The sequence below is a fragment of the Eublepharis macularius genome, chromosome 4 (genome assembly GCF_028583425.1).
Source record: "Eublepharis macularius isolate TG4126 chromosome 4, MPM_Emac_v1.0, whole genome shotgun sequence".
In the NCBI taxonomy this organism is placed as follows: Eukaryota; Metazoa; Chordata; class Lepidosauria; order Squamata; family Eublepharidae; genus Eublepharis; species Eublepharis macularius.
The window spans coordinates 41,907,473-41,920,191 of NC_072793.1; the positions used below are offsets into that span (position 1 = coordinate 41,907,473).

General features: G+C 44.4%; 1 protein-coding gene across 2 annotated transcripts in view; it reads left to right on the plus strand.

Moving 5' to 3' along the window:
- Nucleotides 1–320: 320 nt before the first annotated feature.
- The window catches only part of PIK3R5 (phosphoinositide-3-kinase regulatory subunit 5), a 94,811-nt gene continuing 82,412 nt past the window's right edge, over nucleotides 321–12,719 (plus strand). For both annotated transcript variants that reach the window (XM_054978821.1, XM_054978822.1), the window contains exon 1: nucleotides 321–458. The gene's annotated coding sequence lies outside the window, so the exon portion shown is untranslated. The remainder of the gene's footprint in view (nucleotides 459–12,719) is intronic.

Genomic DNA, 12,719 nt, shown 5'->3' on the forward strand with positions numbered 1-12,719 from the left:
TTTTATTTGCATCATCGGGGTTTGTCGAGAAGAAGCGATTACAGCGCACATCCCCTGCGTTTCTGAAATCCGGCATCAATCACTGGAAGGAAGCGGGAGGACGGATGGCTAGGTGTCAGGCGCCTGTCTTCCACGCCTTCCCTCCCCTCCGCTCCCAACACGCAGCGAACTCGCGGAGCTTCAGGCGCAGCCGGGCGCCAGACTCGCAGCCTTGCCGGTGGGCGTGGCCTGGAGCGGCTTGCGCCCCGCCCCTCCTCCCCTTTGGCCCGCCCTGCCCCAGCTGGCGAAGCGCTTGGCTCCTGCCGAGCGCCGACGGGGCGATGGAATCTGTCGGCTGTGCCTGTTCCGAATCGGAGTGCCCGGATTTCGGACCGGAGTTGCGGGCGGGCTGCTGAGCTGGTTCCGCGCTGCCGAGGATGGGCCGGGAGTGCGGGACTCAGGGAGAAGGTGCCGGACAGGTAGGTCGACGGACAGCCGAGCCTTCCAGGGCTGGGGGCAAAGGAGCATGGGGTGGGCTGCTACGGCGTTGGACTCGGGGATCTTCAGGGGCAAGCCCCTGGCAAGACGTGCGATTTCTTGAATCAGGCCGATGCTTTAGTAGGAAGGAGGCATCAGTTAAAGCCCCAGTTGTTTCGGCTCACTTGATCAGGCTTCTAACCGCCTCCGGTTGTCTTTGAACCCGCTTGCTTTCTCGGCGACCTGTGGCGGAGGGAAGTTGCCAGTAAGGAGGAAGGCAGTGATAAGAGCTAAGAATCGGGGCTGGGCAGTCGCCGCGATCGAACGCTATTTGCACTATTCTGCAAAGCGGGCTCCCGCGCCTCGAATGCGTATTGCGTAGTGATCGGCTTTCCAGATGGTCCTCGCTTTGCCCAATTAAGCGCGACTGACGATTTCGTCTCATTTCATCCCGTGTTGCTAATCAGCAGGAGGAGCCCGGAGCCCCGCCCGCGGCTCCTGCAGATCTTACTCAATTGCTTCTGAGGCTTCTGCTTTCAGCTGGTGTTGCCCACAAACTTTTAAGGAGAGCCGTTAAGTATAGCTATAGCCATGAAGACTAGAAACCTGCTCTTAAAAACAAATAAACAAAAAGTAAAGTGAGATTCTGGGCAAGTCGAATTTTGCGTCTCCTACCACATTCTGTACTCTTGCCTCTGATTGAGTTTGCAGCCCCTGCAGGGTGTTTACTATATTCCTCTTCCAGCATTCTTGTGTGTTGCAAAATCAGCCTGGAGTGTATTTCCAAAAAGCATGTAAATATATTGTCGAAGGCTTTCACGGCCGGAGAATGATGGTTGTTGGGGGTTTTCCGGGCTGTATCGCCGTGGTCTTGGCATTGTAGTTCCTGACGTTTCGCCAGCAGCTGTGGCTGGCATCTTCAGAGGTGTAGCACCAAAAGACCGAGATCTCTCAGTGTGGGCTGATACTGAGAGACCTCTGTCTTTTGGTGCCACACCTCTGAAGATGCCAGCCACAGCTGCTGGCGAAACGTCAGGAACTACAATGCCAAGACCACGGCAATACAGCCCGGAAAACCCACAACAACCATGTAAATATAGGCACAGATACTAAAATGTGAACACGTGACCGCGGTCTTTCAGTTTAGGGTTTTGCCAAGCAGTTCCACAGGCTGTGTGGGGAATGCAGAGCTGGTGTGGTGTAGTGGCGAGAGTGACGCTCTGCCATGGAAGCTTTCTTGGTGTCCTTGGGCACTCTTAGCCTAACCTACCTCACAAGGTTGTTGTGAGGGAAAAATGAAGGAAGGGAGAATGACATAAACCACTTTGGGTCCCCATTGGGGAAGAAGGCGGGTCATAAATGAAATTTTAAAAAATACATTCTGACACATCTTGGTTCAGGGGAAAGGTGTCTATGCCATCTCGCTTCCCTCCCCGTGCTCAACCTTACTCTGTTTTGGGTTTTTTTTCCCCCTTCCACTGCACGTGTCAGGCAGGTGATCCATGTGGTGTCCATAGTGGTTGAGACCATCCTTCCCCAGCCCCAGTTGCGTAGCCATTTAGGGCTCCACTGTTTCCTCCCATAGAGATGAGTCACTCTGTCCAACATAATCAAAAAGAGTCCAGTAGCACCTTTAAGACTAACCAATTTTATTATAGCATAAGCTTTCGAGAATCAAGTTCTCTTCGTCAGATGCCTGATCAAAACTGGGCAGATACAGAAGAGGAGGGGGAAAGAGAGGGAAGGAGGGGAGCATAAATCACAAGAAGGCAGAATGCAATTAGCATAGAGGCAATCAAAACATTCCTTTGCTTGGAAATGTAAACATCTCCAGTCTTTTGCATTTAGAAAGAAAGATGATGTCTGTTTGTATCTGTGCCCAGTTTTGATCAGGCATCTGACGAAGAGAACTTGATTCTCGAAAGCTTATGCTATAATAAAATTGGTTAGTCTTAAAGGTGCTACTGGACTCTTTTTGATTTTGCTACTACAGACTAACATGGCTAACTCCTCTGGATCTCTGTCCAACATACAAAGCTGTCTTATAGCATGTCAAGCCATTGGTTCGTCTAGCTCAGTCTGGTCTCCTCTGAGCTGCCATGTCTTGGGCAGAGAGAGGTCTTTTTCATCACTCGCCATCTAGAATTCTTTTTGCGAGAGGGCTGGAAACTGAATCTGGAACTGTCTGTTTACCTAGCTGGGGGTGATGGTGGTCTTTGGCACCTCAGTGATGGTGTAGAAAGTAGCATGTAATGTAAGCTTTAGAAGGATGGTGCATAAACAACACAGCTAATTTGACAGCATTTAATCTTAGCGTACTCTTTGGCTGCTTGACTATGCATAGATACATCTTTATGGAGAACTTCTGAGATACGGCAAGCTTTTTTCTTTGAGACAACTTGCTTGTGAAACAAAGGTACATGTGCAACTCAGCCTTGTTAATGTCCCCATTCAGATAAAGAAACAGAAATATCCTTGATTTGTTTTCATTGGCCCATCTGTTTTGCTAGTGCTAGCTGCGTTTGCTTTTATGTAAGAGGTTGGTGAAGTCCTACATAGGCCATTCTTTTTCCCTGCTCACAAGTGTTTTGCATAGATCTACAGTCATTATCTCCGACTGTTCCCTGTAGACTTTTGGAGATAAATGAGAATCAGTTCCTTCTGCCACCATCCCATGGCTCAAATGTGGTCTCTTTTGAAGTATACCTAACTGCATTTTGACTGGCTCCAAAATGCATAGGCTCTTGATGTAATGAAGACTTAAATCCCCGGGGTTCTTTCCCCATAAAAAACAATCCTCTGTCTTCTTCTGTCTTGCTATCTGTGTGGAAATCCACCATGAGACAGAGAAGCTTGCTTAACTATGCCAAAATCTGACTTAGGCTACTATCCTATGCATTCTAGCAGGGTAACTGTGTTGGTCTGGTGCAGCAAAAATAAACATGAGTCTTGTGAAAAAAATTTATTCCATCATGACTTTTCATGGTCTACATCGCTTCCCTGGGTTTTAGTCCACCAAATTTTGTGCTGGAATAATTTTAATTTTTTTAAAAAAGGTTTTAAGATGCTGCAAAAATCTTGTTTAATCCTATACATTGGGGTCCCCAACCTTTCTGAGCCTGCAGGGACATTTGGAATTCTGACACAGTGCGGTGGGAGCAGCAACAATATGGCTGCCACAAAACGTATGCCACAGGAGACAGAGCCAGCCACAAAATGGCTGCTGCAACTTACCTTCAGTCACACAGTGAAGATCCTTGTGCTGTGAAAGCAGTTTCTGCCAAAGCAATGTTTTTAAAAATTTGCACAGCCAATCAATACTCCAGTGGCCAATCAGAAGGCAGTTTTTGCAAAAGCCCCGCCTGGCCCCACCCACTTTCTAAAAACACTTGGTGGGCCCCAGAAAAGGTGTCATTGGGTACAAATGTGCCCATGGGCACCATGTTGGGGGGCCCTGCTATACAAGTTGACTTGGAAGCTATTTGCAGAGAACTCTGTGGGCCTTGGTTCTAAGTAAATATGCAGAGGACCAGGTCGGTTTTTTTGATGGGTACAAGTTCACATCTTTCAAACTGACTTCATATGGACATGCTTTATTCTGGTCTACTTGGTCTTTGCAACTCATTAATAATATGAGAGCATGATATCCATGGCATGTTCTTTAGCATCTTTGGATATGGTAATTAGAAGTTAAACAAGCACATGTGATCGGTTCAAGTGGTACAGTGCAAAAGTTCACGCTAACGGGAAAAAAGCTTTAGCTTTTGAGTTTGAGTGTTTTGCAAGAAAACTTGAATTCCATAATCCGGGATTTCATCTAGAAAACCAGAGTTTTGCCACAGGCTCCAGGACTGTGAAGCTAAAACTGTGTGCATTAGAAGTGTTCGGATTCAATCTTTGATAATTTTTTTGTCATTTCTGCCTTAGTTTCAATTACTGCAGGGATGTCGGTAAACTTGGTACTATAGAAGGTGTCGTGAGTTTCTGTTATGGCTAAAAGAGGAGCTTTCATTAAGAAATGAGAACTCTGAGGGCCCTCTCTCTGCAGCACAACTTTCATAATGAGAGTGTTTCTAGACTGTCAGTATGGAAAGGAAGACCCCAGCTGCCAACTGCTCCTTTCAAGCATTAATTCTGTATTTTTGCCTCCATGTTGTTCTAATGCACTTTTGAAAGCTTGATAAACATGTTATTTTCTTACTGTCTATTTCCTGTTCGGCTAATAGGGAATGCCCAGAATACTACTGAAGTTTATCAATAGGTGAATTCTGTGTATTTCTTTTAAGATCATGTTTAATGCAAACAGGAATTTAATACTTTTTACTCTTGGAAAGGATAGACATTTTCCTGTAAGACAAAGAATGGGCTACAAGGGTATAAATATATATAATCAGCTATCTCTAAATGAAAGTAGTTTGAGGTCAGAAGGAGGCTTAACTCTTGAGGGAATCAAATTAACAAATATCCTTCCTGGAACAGTCACGGGAACAAAAGCCTCATTCATTTTGGAGCTGACCTGGATAAATTTATGAAAGGTATTGTATGGGTGTCATTTAGTTTTCTATCCTACCCTTAGGGAAGGCCTCTGGCTTACTGGTAGAGTATATGTTTCTCATGCAGAAGGTCCTGGGTTCTATCTTAGGTATCTCCAGTATAAGGATCTCAGGAGCAAGTGTTTGGAATAAACTTTTTGGCTGGATGCTTTGCAGCTCAGGATGGATTACATTAAAAATAGTTAAACAGAAATAAAATGCACTTGCTGCTTTCATAAGACATGCAGCTTAAATGAGTGTCAGCACTTTCTTTAAAGTTTTATATATCATGCTGAAAAGCAGCAGTATGAAGGTTAGTTTTAAGTGAGAGAATCTTAAAATCCTGCAGCTTTCATTGATCAAACTCGGTTCTCTTTGGATTATTCCCAGATCCTAGCAGCCACTCTCTCTTTCCCTGACCCAATCACAGATGTCCCTGTTCTGTAGAGTTATGTGGCACCTGTCTTCCCCACTGATACCCTGTCTCAACCACTTTGCCTCTCAAAAACTTTGCAGAAGTTGTTATTCCATGCCATAACATAGATTGCACATGTCCCGTTCTTCCCACCCATTTAGTTCTCTCCTAGCATTGCTTGCTGGCTCTTCTAATGCCTTTCCCTGAGCTGCAGAATTTGACATCCTTACAAGGGAGCAAGCCCTATCTGACAAAGGGGCTTTATTTATGAGCAAACATGCATTGGCTTGGGTTGCATGACATACAGAGCAATCCTAAACAGAGTTACATCCTTCGAAATCCATTGAAGTCAGTGGGTTTAAAAGGATGGAACCCTGTTTAGGATTGCACTGTTATCGGTGCAGGAGGTTTGAGGAGGACTGTGACTCTCAAAACATTCTTCTCCCTGCACACTGGCCCTATATATAAAAATCTAAAACAAACAAATCTGAAGTCTCTAGAGCAGTATGATACCCTGGGCACGTAACTGCGGCCTGTCCCTTTTATCCCTTCAAGGTGCTTGTATGGATAACTGGATGACACTTTACGTTTCTGCCTGCAGTTGGATTTTCATTACTTCCCTGTCTTTGTTTTTGGTTAGTAAAATAAAAGTGTCGTTGGCATAGCCAGGCAGGCCGAATTTAAGAGTGGTGTTTATTTCCTTATGTTGTAAGTAGACACACATTTTAGACACCTGCATTTCCCCCCGCCCCCAAACACCACTAGCAAAATAGTAGTGCAACATCTTCTCAGAAGCAAGTTTAGCCCCCCACCCCCCCCCCCAGAAGTTGGGCAAGTGAGAGAGAAACAGGGCTTTTTCTCAGGGGGAACGTGGTGGAACGGAGTTCCAGCACCTCTTGAAAATACTTGACAATAGTGCTTGAAAATAATATTATTTCAAAGAAACCCGTGTGTTTCTTCCTCCTTTCCCTCTTGAGAGTTCCGCTACCTCTTTTCCCAGAAAAAAAAACCCTGGAGAGAAACATGGTACCTCTCTTGCTGTTAGAATAGGAAGGATCTCTAAGTCCTATGGTTAACTTTCTTTTCTAGCTTTCCCCCAAAACGTGGTCTTTAAGGATGTGGAAACAATTACAAAGCTGCTGTGTTTGAAGATACACACAGAGTGTTCTGCTACAAAACGACTATAGTGAGAGAGTCTTATTATTCTATAGTGAGAGAGTCTATTTCTTGCTCACTCCTAGGTGTTAACTATCTTAACAAAGTCTGGGGATCCCATCTATTACAGGTGTTAAGTAGCTTAGCAAAACTAGCGAATTGCCTCTGTACTTTTCTTGATTAGATTGGAATCTTCCAAGAGAACATTCTGCCCAGCACTTCCTGCCTTTCCAGGCTCGTTGACCTCACTACTTATGCTCCCCTCTCCCATATCTTCTATATCAAGTCCACAGAAGCTTAGGGGGTGGGGGGGGGATGATGATCCCTAAGGTGCCACAGGACTGTTCATTTTTTTCTTCAATAGAAAACAGCGACTTCTTAAGAATGACTGAAGCTGTGGCTTGGATTCACTGGAGCATTTCTGCAGAGGGAATGATTTTCGCCCATGGAGCACAAGTTCCTTGCCTTCTTCCTCTGTCGGTGCCCCAAATGCTGCTCCAGGGGTCCCTGTTTGTGCTGCAGTGAATCCAAGCCAGGTTGTGTCTTCTCATCGGAACAGTCCCCTGCTGCTGAGCACAGACATCCCCTTCCTTTCCAGGTTCTTGTAGAAGTCTCACTGACTGACGCCTAATGGGTGTTCTGTGTCTTTTGCTTTTCTCGTAGACCTTGATGGGATTCAAGGTCCCTGCTTTGTCAAGAGAGTTCGGCCTTGTGTGTGTGTATTTAATGGCTGAGGGCGGATTTGTAGAATGATCAGTACATCAGAGCAAGGAGCCTAGCCAGTCTTGCTCTCCTCGATGTATCTCTCTGTGTGGTGTAAGGGGTTTAAAATCTGCATTTGTTGACTGTATACAGTTGTTTTTATATGTACTTGTAAAAATGCAGCCTGTGAAGGCTGACGCAGCAGGCGGTCTCCAGCTGATCAGGAACTGGTTACACCTCCTCCTTGATCCCCCTGGGGCAGCTTTGCTGCTCATTAACACATGCATGGAGGGTGTGTGTGTGTTTGTGTGTATTTGTGTTTTTCTGTAAAGGCTGCTGCAAATCTTTTCAGCTAGTGCTTGTGAAGGAATTGAGCTCTCCCAAAGGAGACACCTCTTGAAATCCTGTAATATCATTTTGATTCTTGTTAACCTCTTCCAAGATTTTGTTGAAGAGTAATGGGTCAAGATCCAAAGGGCCATAAAACTAGTTCCACAAGTCCAAGAGGACTTTAGACTTCTATTTGTTTTTCTTCAGCCAGCCATCTCTATCACCAAGGGGGTTTCAAAAGCAGTTTGTGGGGTAAGAAAAGAAATCCCCCTGGGTTATTTCAAACACCTTGAATCACCATCGGTCTGATTGGGTGGTTCAGTTTGAAACTGAAAAGTTGGTCTCAGTTCTCTTACAGATAGGACAGGAGAGGAAAGGGAGGTTGAGGTAAGTTGGGAAAGGAAGCCCTGGAAGGCAAACCAATGGAAAATCTGGGCCTCCTCCTGTCCAGTGTGTGAAGTTGCCAAGAGCTTGTTGCTCAGTAACGCTATAGATTAAGATCCAGAGGAGTTAGCTGTGTTAGTCTGCAGTAGCAGAATAGCAAAGAGTCCAGTAGCACCTTTAAGACTAACCAACTTTACTGAAGCAAAAGCTTTCGAGAACCACAGCTCTCTTCGTCAGATGCAACTATAAATTAAGAAACACTAAACATGAGCACTTCACTGTTAGTGGATTTGAGAATCCTGTGTCCCTTGTTACTTTTCAAATTTGGATGTGTTAAACTTGTTAAAAAGGTCTTCGACCAAAGGCATGTTTTTCTTTTTGGTTAGTATTGACTGACTTGCTGTGACAATACTTCTCCTTGGAGTAAGTCACCTAAGTGATAAGCATTATATCTACTCAGATTGCACCCTGGATCTGGAACCTTTTACACAAACAAGCTGTCATCCTTCCAGGTGGCATTTCCTCCCCCCCACCCTCAATTGTGTTTAGCCATCTGGAGTCATGAAACTTTGTGGCTGTTTTCTTAAGTTCTCCCGCCCACCCCACACAATATCTTTCTATGCACTCCTATGTCTGTTGTGAGGGGTGGGGCGGGAATTGAGATTCATCCATGTAAGTAAGGGCCAAGCAAGAAGTGATGAATTATACTTGAATGGCAAGTGAACAGACTCACATGTATTCTTCCCTGTTCACTTGCGCTCCACTTGCACTCCACTCGATCGCAAGTGAACAGGGAGGAATACATGTGAGTCTGTTCACTTGCCATTCAAATGTAATTCGTCACTTCTAGCATGGCCCTAAGTAGCAGTTCTTGGACTGACAGAGGCTGTAATTAGCTTTAATGCTTTACACCATCCTGACCAGATACATGGTTCAAGTGAGCTGCTGTTTTTACATTCGAAATCTCTTGCTAGCAGACACAAACAAATGCAATTATGCCATGTAAGTGTCTTGGCCCCCTTTTTCTGCCATGGTCATGTCACTGTCTCCAAGTGCTTTTGTATTTAGTGAGATTGTTAAGATGCTAACATCTTGATGTAATAATATATACTGTCTGGCTCTGGCTTTGTGCTTGTGTTGTGCTGAGCGTGATTTTAGAGGGTTGGGTGACTTTTAAAGATATGTACTTCTGGTAGGTTTTAGAAGGTGATGTATTTACTGCAGAAGCAACCTAGAGCCGGCTGTATAGTCTTCTGAACAGGCTTGTGAACAACCCCTACAGTGTGAGATCAGTGCTCCAATGCTCCAGCAAAGACCGATCTTCATTCTTTAAGGAAAAGGGTACAAAGAGCCCAGTCATTCATCCACTATCTTAATTTGCTTTGGTTTGCATTAAGTAAGGAAAATCTTGAGCAGGAAATTACTTCACAGTTGACCAGTAGTTGTTCAGTACCTTGTTCTTAAAAGATTCTTCCATTTCAGAGAATCGTAATTCATGGATTACAAGAGTGTTATAGGTGGATCACAGAAAAAAACAGCAGACGACTGTATCTTATTTGGAGCCAAAAAGGGAAGCTAGAGCATGATAGGAAGGGGATCTGTTTTTGTTGTGGTTGGAAATTGCAGGGAGTCCTCTATAAGGGTGACATTTCACATGGGAAAGGCTAACAAGATACTAAAATGTTTGGTAATCATTACTGTGACCTTGTTGAGATTAAAATCTTTCTCAAAAGTTGATATCAAAGTTGTGGTAAAGTGTATTTCAGGACTGGGCAAAGCGATAACCTTTAATCTGTTATCAAGCCTGACACAAAACTAGCTCTCATGTCAGTTTTTGTTCTCTGAAAGGCAACTTTATCAAACCATTATCAGTAGATTGACTTCATGTTTCACCATATTTTTCAGAAAATACTGTTCAACGTGATACAGTCCAGCAAGCAGGCTTGAGTCAGAAGACGAGTTACTAGTTTGTTTGGGTTCAGTCTAAGAGCTTCTGCAGTGATCAAGAGCCAAGAAGTCTGGTTGCGGACTATAAGAGTAAAGCATGGTCACCTGGGTATGTCATACAGCAGCAACAGGTAGGGCACGATATGTAGAATGCCCAAACCTTTGACCAGACATATACTATGGTAGGGTGTGTGCCCTGTACTCTGATAATTGCTAAGGTATGAGAATGAAAGTGATATATATAGTGTGGTTGAGAGAGGCCGACTGTCAAGTCAGGAAGCAGCCAGTCACCTTACTCAAGTGGCAGGCCTTCCTCTTTTCATCACTCACTTTTCATTCAGAACGGATGGATGTGATTCAATATTTTTAAGGTTGTAGATTTTTAAAGATTGTACATGCATTTTAATGGCAGGTTCTTCAACCAGCAGGAGCACTGCGTTTAGGTGGTTTGGAAAGAGAATTGTGTCTGGAGAAGTGGTGTTACTGCAAGTCTCTTGCCAAGGGCCCAAAAACTTGGAAGTGGTAAAGGTCAAGTAAGCAATAGGGGTGTGTGATTTTTCTCAGGAGTACCTAAAAATAACTATTTGGAATTATTTGGGTATATCCGGATATATCTGGTGTATTCCGATAAACCGGTATTTACATTACCAAATTATTTGGATATATTCAGGAATACCCAGGAGGAATCACATCTTAAAGATAGCTGCATCTTGTTCCCCTCCATTGCAGGCTTCCCAGGCAACAGGAGTAAGGGGGGGCAGCATTACTGTGAGTGTATTCGTGTTGGTGTCGCTTGATTGGATATGACATTGCCAGGTCTAGCTGCTGCCTTAGTATTACTGGCTTGCTAAATTGGATGCTGGAATGTCTCTGGTTGACATTGGTTCTGGTGGAATTCTCTGGTTTGATGTAGGTTCTGTTGTGCTTGCATTGGCCCCGGGTTCTGCCAGGCATCTTTAAGTGACACTGGCTTTCTTGGGCTTGTAACAGTGTCCTTTGTTTCAATTTGGTTCTGGTGGGATTTCTCTGGTTTGACGTTGGTTCTGTTGAACTTTGTTGATTCTGTTTGCATCAGGAGCCTTTCGGTCACTGGTTGATGTTGTGTGTTGGGCAAGGCTTCCTTTGTCCTGGAGAAAACTCCACAGGAAACAATGAAGAATGGCTGATGGCAGCTTGTTTTGGGGCCTGTAGAATTGGACCCTTTGGTCCAATTCACTTAAAATTTGGAGGGGGATCCTTAGTGGACTGGTTCCCTGCAATTTTGGTGTAGTTTGCTTGAAAAATGGCCCCTCCAGCCCCCTGGACAGACTTCCCCTAGGGACTAATGCAGAAGATTTCTCCATAGGGATTAGTGGAGCCAAATATATTTGGAATTCCAAATACTATACCCGTGTTTTTGGACCTGAATATCGGGAATACTGAATACTTATGATATTCCAGATACCTTGATTCAAATAATACCTTTGGTTTTTTTGCTGCGTATGCCTACTAGGCTGCCCCCACAGCTAAACTTATATTCCACTACATTAAAGCACAGTCACTAAAAACATAAAAAGAAGTGGAAAATAATATTAGGGGGGAAAAAACAAATTTCAAATGTCCTCATTCAGTACAAAACACCATTCTGAATAGCCGCCTTTTAATAAACTGACAACCTTCAGATGGGGCCTGGAGATCTCCTGGAATTACAGCTGATCTCCAGATTTCAGAGAGCAGCTTCTCTAGGGAAAATGACTGCTGGGGTGGGGTAAACCCCATTGCATACCCTGCAGAAGTTCCTCCCCTCCCCATAACTCACTTTCCCCAGGCTCCGCTTCCAAATTTTCAGGAATTTCCAACCTGGATTTAGGAAACCATGTTCTAAATGTGCTGTAATGAAGATGGCCCTTGCAAGCTTGTAAAGTCTAGGATGCTGGGCACTGCCTCCTACAGAAATAGGAAGGTCACATGGAAGGAAGCACTCCATAAAATATGAAGAACACAGGTAACAACTAAGGTAACAACCAGTGCTCCATCCCCATGCATCCTAAATAACTAACAATGCAATCTAAAAAGAGAGTCTGTCCACATAAGACTTCTGACTCATGTTCTTCATGTGTCAGGAGATGCAATGCTAGCCAGGAAGCATAGTTTTAAATGACAGAGCCGGTGGAGATCACTCTGGAGGGGATGGATTCTCTTACAGCCCTCCCCCGCCTCTGATGTGTCAAACTGTCTCCCCTTCCAGAGCCTTCGCCCTGCCGAGGCTCGGTTAATTCAGAGTTTTAAGTAGCAAGGGTGGCAGGGCAAATGCTCCAGAAGGGAGACTGTCTAGCATAGCAGAAGCAGCGGAGAACTGTGAGAGAATCTGTCCCCTCTGGTGTGATCTCTGCCGGCTCTGTCATTTAAAACTATGCTTTCCAGCTAACATTGCTTCTCTTGAAACATGAAGAACACGTCTCAGAAGTCTTGTGTAGACTCAGAGTGTCACCGTTCTAAGCCTGATGACTTCAGGAGATTGTACTGCAAAGAAGAGCCAACGTGTCCATGTTACAAACAAAAACGGGAACCAGCATCAGGATAAATGTGGAACATTCAGGTGTATGTACATTGAGTGTAACATGAGAACTGCTTGACACACATATAAAGAAAAATAAAGTGCACATTATACAATGACTGTATGTACGTTCACTTTACCATGAACAGAAATCTGTGACTGATAATTCAGTTAGATGGACCACTGGTGTGACTTGCTATAAGGCAGCTTCATATGGTCATGAGTTCTATATGATGACCATCCTTGATGTTAGAGACCAGAG